We start from the raw sequence: 9,322 nt of genomic DNA, 5'->3' as shown, positions 1-9,322 counted from the left end.
CACCATGATTAGGGCGATGGGCCGACTGCAGGTGGATATGGTTCACCATTGGGCATTCAGGCGGTTCTGCCTGGTGAGAACAGAATATACAGATGGCGGCTACTGCATGCCAAGTTATTAGTGGTTCAGGGCTGTTCATTGGACCATCTTGCCAGCTCTGAACCTAGACTTCTCTCACTCCTGTTTTGTAGTTAGGGGTTCAAGGCAGGGGGTTTGCTTCATGGACACATCAAGAGAGTAAGTGGATATTATCATCTATATGATAATATAAACCCTTCCAGCTACACTTGTTTTATATGTCTCCAATTTCCCTTTTGTTTGTTTTTAACTCTTTGTTTGTTTGTTTGTTTTGGAACTGAGGATCGAACCCAGGACCTTGCGCTTGCTAGGCAAGCACTCTACCACTGAGCTAAATCCCCAAACCTGGTTTTTGTTTTTTGTTTTTTGTTTTTTTTTTTTAACTCTTAATACCTTTTCTTGGGCTGGAGAGATGGTCCAGCGGCTAAGAGCACTGACTGCTCTTCCAGAGGACCCAGGTTCAATTCCCAGCACCCACATGGCAGCTCACAACTGTCTGTAATTCCAGTTCCAGGAGGTCTGACACCCATGGCAAAATACCAGTGCACGTAAAATAAATAAATTTAAAAAAACAACAACAACAACTTTCCCTGCTTCTACCGTGCACTGGGGTTATAGGTGGGAGCTCGAGTTCATGCCTGACATACAAAAGACTCTTAAATTCAATCTCCAGTAAAACGCATTCATGTTTGCACATGGGCATACACACATATCCTCTCTCTCTCTCTCTCTCTCTCTCTCTCTCTCTCTCTCTCTCACACACACACACACACACACACACACACACACACAAGCATGCACACATGCATGCAAGTTAAATTTTTTTAGCTTGTGGTCTTTAAATTTTTTTTTGGGTCAGTCAGCCTATCACATGAATTGATTTCCTCAGATGTATGTAACTGAAAATACTAAGCACAATGTAAAATATACCTAAACTCAAAAGGGTTGAGATAAAATGAATAGTTCAAAAACTTCTACCTATTTTACAAAAAAAAAAAAAAAAACATTGTGCATGCAATTTAACACAATTACTAATTTAGAGTTACTAATTTAAAATTAGTAATTATGGTACTATTTTAGGGGCTAGTGTGAATGAATATGCTCTATTATTTTAAACACCTCAGTTTAGAGTCTTGTGAAACTGTGATTCCAAGGGTCTCATCTAAGACTCTTGCTTCAATAGCTGGCTGTCAGAGCTAAAAAGAACATCTTGGAAAAATATGCAAATTGAAATTTAAAAAGTGTGTTGCTGGCTGTACTTACAAAAATCATGGTATTCTTTGCTCAGACCATCCATCAATTATGCAAAGGCTTTTGGTGAAATTGGACTGGTAAATTTCCATTTTCCCCGACATCACTGTCCTAGCATGCTAGCTGGAAAGCAAACGTTGGTACATTTTTTGAAAACTATCACAAAACTCATGGAAACCTTTTATTTGGAAGAGGTTTGTTTATTTACTTATTTTTTGCACATTGGAAGACTGTTTCCACATCTTAAAATGAATGGATATGATCATTTGTTATAGGACACAGATTTAACAGATTTTAGAAACAAGGGCACTGTGCTGACATTCAACACAGTTCTGAATGTCTGTTTTCACAATGCTGTTGTGGACAGATTGTGTATAAGATCTCCAAAGTTCTGGTGGCATTGCTCTCTCAAGAAGACTGGAATTGCTGGAGCATGTTCCTGCTCCACCTTCGGATGTAGCATTAGAGTAAATGGTAAGGAGGAATGATAGCCTCAGTGTGTGCTACAGTCCAGGGGCTCTGTGCACCCACGTCCAAGTGCCTATGTTGTGTGTGTCTTCTAAAGTAGCCTGTCCCCTTTGTGAGAGACAGTTAACTCTCATCATCTAACATCCATACCTAGAACACCTGTCCCTGGGCCCATGAGAGTCCTCTCAGGGTTCCTCAGTCCCCATCCTGCTCTTTCTTACATCTCAAGACATTGGGGTCAGACCAATATCTCCACCTAGATCTCATATGTTGCCTTGTAGATCCTAGCCTGAGTCCCCGGACCAAGTCCTGGAGTTCCCTGGAAACTTTGCTGGCATACTGTCTATAAGACTGGGTGGCCCCTCCCCAGGCCTGTGGCTGGCTGGAGATGGGCTGTTTCCGGGGAATGGTGGAGAGACTTGGCTGGGCAGGTCATCCCCTTAGGAAAGGACAGGGCTGGCATGTGAAGTGGGGGAGATCTGGATCATCTCCAGGGAGGGATAGTCTGTACCCCTAAGAAAGTGGACACAGGCCCACTTCTCCACAGTAAGGACGTCTCGTTAGGTACAACCTGGGCTCTCAGGCAGAGGCTGAGGATAACTGCAGCGAGAGGTCCTGGGAATTCTACGATCATACTTCTGCTTCCCCTTTAGATTCTTGGTACCAGTCACTTTCTTCACAGCTGTCCGTGGCTGTTCGCGCCATACAATCTGAAGCGATTTATACATGGGATCCACCACACCACCCTTTGTGTGTTGTGGCAGCTTTGCATTGCTGGGACAAAACACCTGAGGCAATCAATTTGAAAGGAGGAATGTTGGGTCTAGGGTGATGGCTAACTCAGTGGAGTGCTTGCCTGCAAGGACAAGGACTTGAGTTCAGACCCCCAGTGCCTATGTACAAATCTTGGTGTGACAGTGTATGTCCGTGATTCCTTTGTTTGGGAAATGGGCACAGGAGGGTCCCTGGCCCTCAGTGGCCAGCCAGTCTGTCTGCATTGGTGACTTCCCAGGTTCAGCGAGAGATTGGTCTCAAAAATAAGGTGGAGGGTGGCTGGAGAGATGTCTCAGTAGTTAAGAGCATAGCTGCTCTTCCAGAAGAGTCCCAGGTTCCAGTCCCAGCACTCACATGGAGGCTCACAACTGTTTTTACCTCCAGCTCCAGGGAATCTGATTCCCTCTTCTGGCCTCCGTGGGTAGGGGGCATGCGTGTGATGTAAGCAAAACACCCATTACACATAAAATAAAATAAAATAAAAATTAGGAAATAAATAAGGTAGGGTGTTGGTGAGATGGTTCAAAGGGGAAAGGCATTGGCTTTGCAAGTCTGGCAATCTGAATTTGATCCTCAGAACCAACACAAAGGTGGAAGAAGAGACCTGGTCCCACCAACTTGTCCTTGCACCTCTACAGGTACAGTGTGGCACATGTGCCCACACATTATGCAGATACACACAGTACATTCATTAAGTTAAAAAATAATGAGATAGAGAGGGATTGATGAAGTCGCCTAACGTCGACTCCTGTTGTCCACATGAGCATACACAGGAAACTGCACATGGTCACAGACACTTGGACAGGTACGTACACTATGTCATAGTAAGCTCACTCGCTGCTGCTTCCGGAACCACATCTTCCTCTGGGCCTCAGCTTTTTCTCCGTGGGTTGTGTACCTTTCAGGAGTCACTCCAAAGATGGTCTGTAACGCTCTTTGAGCCTTGGTCCTCTAATGGTCATGTAACCGGGCGTGTGGCGGGGGCTGCTGCCTTCCCAGCTGTCCGACGACTGGGTGCCTTGCTCCTTTCGTGGCTTCGCTTGTCCACTTGTTCAGCACTGCCTCTGCCGTTCCTCAGGTCTCCCTGTTCTGCTTCTTTGTTTCCAGCTCAGGCCACATTTCTAAAAGCAGATAGGGAGAAGAGCGGGATGAAGCTTTTCATTGGGCCTAACGCAGCGGCGTCAAGGGAGGCAGCATAGGAAGTGTTTCCCAGTGCATTCACTCGGTGAGCTTGAGTAGCCTGCTTCTATAGACTGGGACATTTGGACCTATCACAATTGTCGGCTTTGAACTGAACACAACCTTGTCTCTTAGTGCTAATCATAGGCTTGTGTTTGAACCAATCATCATCTTGCTTTTTGGCACCAATCACGGTCATGGATGCTCTTGTTTTTGGCCAGTCACAGCCTGGCCTTTAACAATTTGCAGCCAACTCTCTGCCAGACCACCAGGGTGAAGTTCTCCCATTTGTTAAGGTAGAAACACTTGCAGAATTATGTAAGGTTGCAATAGCAAAAGGTTTAGTATAAATTATTTCCGACAGCCCTGGGGGAGGTCATGCCTTCTGTTGCTGGGGCAATCAGCTGTGGTTGTTGTATAGTTGTGTCAAGGCATCTGTGGAGTGTTTAAGATGGCTGGTGCTGGGATCTGGGGTGGTCTGACTGGCTGTGAGCATGCTCATTGTTGTTGCTTAAGAGAATAAGGGAGAGGCCAATAGCTGCTAATTATGGAATCAAATTACCCATCTCCATTGTCTTTGCTTATTTATGGGAAAATGAATATCAGAAGGAGTGTTTGTGCTATAAACTTTAAAAGTGGTTTGGTTTTTTTTTTTTTTTTTTTTTTTTTTTTCCTTTCTAAGACATAGTCTCACTATGTAGCCTTGGCTGGCCAGGAACTTGCTATGTAGATCAAGCTGGTATTGAACTCACAGAGATCCACCTGGCTTTGCCTCTCAAGTGCTTGGATTAAAAGTGTGTGCCACCATGGCTACTAATCTCAGTAGATTTTTCAGTGTTTTCACAATGCTTTTCACCTTCTCAGGGCACTAGGGAGAGGCAGGTCTCCCTTCTCTATCTTAATAGCAGAGCAGCCAGTGCCTCGGCTTTTTCTGGGACCTGTCAGCTGAGGCAGAGGGGGTTGGAGTTTCAGAGAAGTTGCTGAGGATACAGACTGGCCTGAGCCACGTGTGTGTGTGTGTGTGTGTGTGTGTGTGTGTGTGTGTGTGTGTGGTCAGCATCAGCACCTGGTGGGACTTGCCTCCAGGAACTCATCCTCAGTGAGGAAGGCCTCTGCGTCCCAGGTTCTCAGCAGTTGTTGGTACTGAGACCTGGGAATGCAAAGCTGGAGAAGATGCCTCTCCCTTCGCTCCTTGTCTCTCTAGGAGCTGATCAGGGGCCAGCGGCAGAGTGGACAAGAGAGGCTGTAAGACAGGGTCCTTATGGTCTAGTGTTGCCCAGGTCTTTGTTGGCATAGTACAAGGGTCATGAGCAGGGACACTCCCTGTGTGAGGGACCGGGTTTGGGCAAGGGTGAGTGGGGTGGTGGTGTCACATGGCTTCCACTTCAGGTATGGAGGAGGGAGCTTACCCTTGTCACCTGTATGTTCTTCAAAGTCTGACCTGGAGATGCAGTGAGGGAACCTAGGGATGTGTATCCAGGAAGGGAACCAGGGAGAGATTCTGTAGACCTCGGGGTGATTTGCTTTGTTGCCTAGCCTTGTTGATGGGTTTCAAACAAGTTCCTATTGGCTAGGCCAGGATCATAAAGACATGGGCTTGATAGATCCAGGATCACTGTGGAGGGAGTTGTGGTGGGAAGAGAAAGGACTCAAAGAATCTTTTGTGAGAAAGGGAAGGCCCCTAGGCTCCCAGTGTGTGTTCCTACCCAAGTGGGGCATTCTTCCTGCTTTTAGCTTACCGTTTCATGGTACATTTTCCATCATTCATATTATTGAATTTTCACCTTAAAACATTTCCCGGAGATCTTTGATTACAAGGAAGTAGAATGCACATATATTTACTGAGAAAACGGGTAAAGTCTTGGTAAGGTTGGACCCCTTCCCTCCCAGCTTCTTTCTATTAGAGGAATTGTCTAAATAGTACCACCGCTTAAAATCCTCTGTGGAAATTAGAGATGATCATGTCAATGGAAGCTTAAGGTGGCTCTAATTTTAGAAAGCGGCAAAATGAAAGGGAAAGTCCATTCTCAACCTTAATGGTATGCAGGTAAACCAAGGGCAGGGTGCTTGCCCTCACTGGTCTGCTCAGCCTCGGCCTCAGGATTTGGAGTTTGAAAGCTTTGCCTCTCCCTTCTAGTATCTTTGTAATTACCAAGTGGGGGCCTGGAGGGAGGGTGGGGGGTGCCACGGGGCTCATGACTAAAACCAAGAGTGGATCTAATTTTAGTCTTAATGGCGCCAGCAGAGGCACAGAGAGGGGAGGGGTGTTTGGCTGCCATTGCGCTCCAAGTCTTCCCGAAATAAAGCCCCGCTGACCCCAGTGCTCTGGTGCCATGTGACGCGAACGAAGATGCAGCTTTTCTTTTGTTTACACAAACACATTAGAAACTTTGCTTATAAAAATGGTGACGCTGGAGCTGCTTGTGAGTAAGGAGGGGGCCCAAGGCTCCTAGGACATGGAAGTAGCTAGACTCTCTCTCCCTCTCTCCCTCTCTCTCTCCCTCTCTCCCCCTTCTCTCTCCCTCTCTCCTTCCCTCCCTCCCTCTCTCCCTCTCTCCCTCCCTCTCCCCCCCCCTCTCTCCCTCCCCCTTTCTCTCTTTCTCCCCCCTTCTCTCTCCCTCCCTCCCTCCCTCTCTCCCTCTCTCCCTCTCTCCCTCCCTCTCCCCCCCCTCTCTCTTTCTCTCTCTCTCTCCCTCTCCCACTTCCTCTTCCCCCCTCTCTCCAGCAGGGATGCAGGCTCCAGGGTCTAAGAAGTCTCCGTTTCAGAGGTACCACTTCAAGGCAGGCTGCTGACTCACTTGCCTTTTGAAAGGAGTGTGGAGAGCCGGGAGACAGCAAGAGCTCTAGTCCACTGGGGACAGTGGGTTGTGGGACTCAGGTCCTTTTCCACAATCAGCTGTTGAAAGCCCTGCCACAGTCAGCAATGGGCTGGTCCATATGGTCCTCCTGCACATGTCCACTCCCCCCTTCTCCTTTTAGGGTTTCCTGCTTGGCTGAACCCAAGTGACTGACCCTGAGATTCTTTCCTTGTCTGAGAAGAAACATCCATCAATGCTGACATTTCCCACTGCACAGCTACCGGCAGGCAGCAAATCAGTCCTGGTCTCTGGTCCTTGTGCTCACCCAGGTCTTTTAGGATCAGGGCCAGAGTCCTATGGGAAGGTGTGCCTAGGTAAAAGGTGAACCATACCCTTCTCAGGATGCAGAAACCACGAACTCCCACAGAACATGGTGCTGGGAAATGTCTAGGAACCAGGGAGGCTGGAGACCCAAGTTACACCGGCTGCAAGAGAAGACTGTGTAGTATGTGACAACTGGAGACCCTCTGTCTTTTCTCTGGAGGCTTTCGCGGTGAATGTGGTTCCAATTCACGCTGCTCTCCACAGCTCTGCCGCCCCAGCTGGAGGGCCCTCAGTGAGGCTTCCCATGGCTTTGCCGTCTCTGCATCACTCCAACCCGAGTCACAAAGGACAGGATCCTGTCAAGTGAGGCAGCATATGGTCACATGTGGCTGTTGCCTCTTACACGGGGCAGTGAGGCAAGTTAGGAACCCTTTAATTGCCCCATCTAGTAACAATCAGATTCAAGACCAAGCAGGTAAGTTAGGTGAGGTGTATTCATGACGTTAGGATTCTACTGTCTAGGAGGAGCCAGGCATGATGGTGATGAAGATGATGGTGAGGATGATGTTGATGATGATTGCAGTTCCCAAACAGGGAATCCAATGAGGCACTGGCTTCTTGCCTTTTGATTTTCCCTACACCACCCTGGCTCCCAGAGTTCCCTAAGCAGCCTGCTTAGCTCAGGCAGCTTTTTCCGAGAGAGCACAGCAGCTGTCTTGGTGCAGGGAAAGAGTTAGCAGCAGAAACAGCTAGAGATGTGGCCCGCAGCAAGAGGGGCTTAGATGCAGAGCTTCTCTGGTTTTCTACCGGTTAAGTGTATACTCCCGTTCTCCACTTCGTGCAAAAGGCCCTTCTGATGGGCAGGTGGCTCCTAGCTCCAGGAAGGCTCAGCAAGGAAGTGGAGTCCGGCTGACGGTCAACAGAGGCCACTCGAGGTCCTGCCCCGTACTCTGTCCCTCTGCTCTCTGCCTACCCGAAGGGGAGGGGCCGCAGCTGTAGAGCTGGTGTGGGCTTGGGCTGCGTTCCACCAGGGCGGGGGGGGGGGGGGGGGGGGGGGGGGGGGAGGCCTGCGCCTCTCAGAGGATTTGACATTAATTACCATCGTGACTGCTTTCTGTGTCTAACTATTTTACCGGCACTTTGAGCCATCTAATGTGGAGCTAAAGGGGGCCTCCACCCCCACCCCTCCAGATGTGCCAGCCTTTGGAAACTGTGGCCTCCCAGCTCTCTGGTGGCAGGGATGTGCGCAACAATCTGGAGGGCCAAGTGCTGGGAGACTTCCTAGGGCTTGGTCTGACATCAGAGTAAGCAGTTGATAATTACAAGGTTCCTTCGCTCCCCACACTCTCCACACCCCAACGAGACACCATGGAGTTATTTATAAAGCAAGCCCCTGGGTGCACTTCTCCCGGGAAGGACCACGCTGACAGCGCACTAGTGGTGCTAATGGAAGACAGGAAGCATGCATTGGGAGGGATGCAAGGATGTGTGGAGGGAGGGCGATGGGTCAGCAGCTGCCACAGCCAGGGGCGGGGCTGCCTGCCCTGGCTCTCAAAGATCTGCTGGGATAGGGAATGGAGAGCCTATTCAATTGTCTTTCGTGTCAAGGGTGGGGCCCTGAGATGAACTGCTTTTTCTCTTGCCAGGGTTGGCAGGAACTGGAAATAATTGAAAGTTGTTAGGGTCCAACATGCTGCCTTGAAAACACTATCATTACTCTCCTAATGACTAAGTGTGTCTTCCAGGAGGAGATGTAGGCAGCTGAGCACCCCCCCACCCCCACCGGCTCCTGGAGAGCAGAGTAGGAGGCTGGCAACCTGTAATCTGGAGAAGGGGGGGGGTACTTTGGCAGAGCTTGCTTCAGTTCCAGCCTCCAGAGCCTCTATGCAGAGCCTAGGAGGCTGATGGCCTGAGCACGCTGGTCCTGTGGACACTTTGGATCTTGGTCTAAGTCCTTGATCAGGTCTGGCTTCTTGTGGGAGGGCTGGTCTCAGTCTGCTGTGTTCATCCTCCAGGGAGATCCTCATCTCAGTGATTCCCAGCATGCTGCTCGCCTCCAAACCTCGGTCCTCTTCTCTACCAGAGCACTCCTCCCTCTCCCAAGCACAGGGTTCATGTACAGTAATGTGCAATGATGCTGCCCACATGCCCACTCCATTCCCCAGGTGGGAGCCCATAGGCCTTCCCAGAATCCCTTCTTTGTATAGATTCATGGTTTGCTGCAGCTGGACTTAGCCTCTGGGCAGGGCTCTGCACAGCCTCCTCTTGCCCACACCCAGACCCTTTCTTTTAAAAGGTTGTCATTGAATCTCACAGGTGATATTTGAAGACAAATAAGCACGCGCCCCTTTGTGTCCCACCTACCCCCCAATGACCACTGTATATGTCTAATATGGGGTCTAGAACTTTTTCCTCAGAGTGGATTCCAGGACATCATCCCTGTATGACTC

The sequence above is a fragment of the Onychomys torridus genome, chromosome 18 (genome assembly GCF_903995425.1).
Source record: "Onychomys torridus chromosome 18, mOncTor1.1, whole genome shotgun sequence".
Taxonomy (NCBI): Eukaryota; Metazoa; Chordata; class Mammalia; order Rodentia; family Cricetidae; genus Onychomys; species Onychomys torridus.
The sequence above is the reverse complement of the archived record's forward strand: the minus strand, read 5'-3'. Positions refer to the sequence as shown.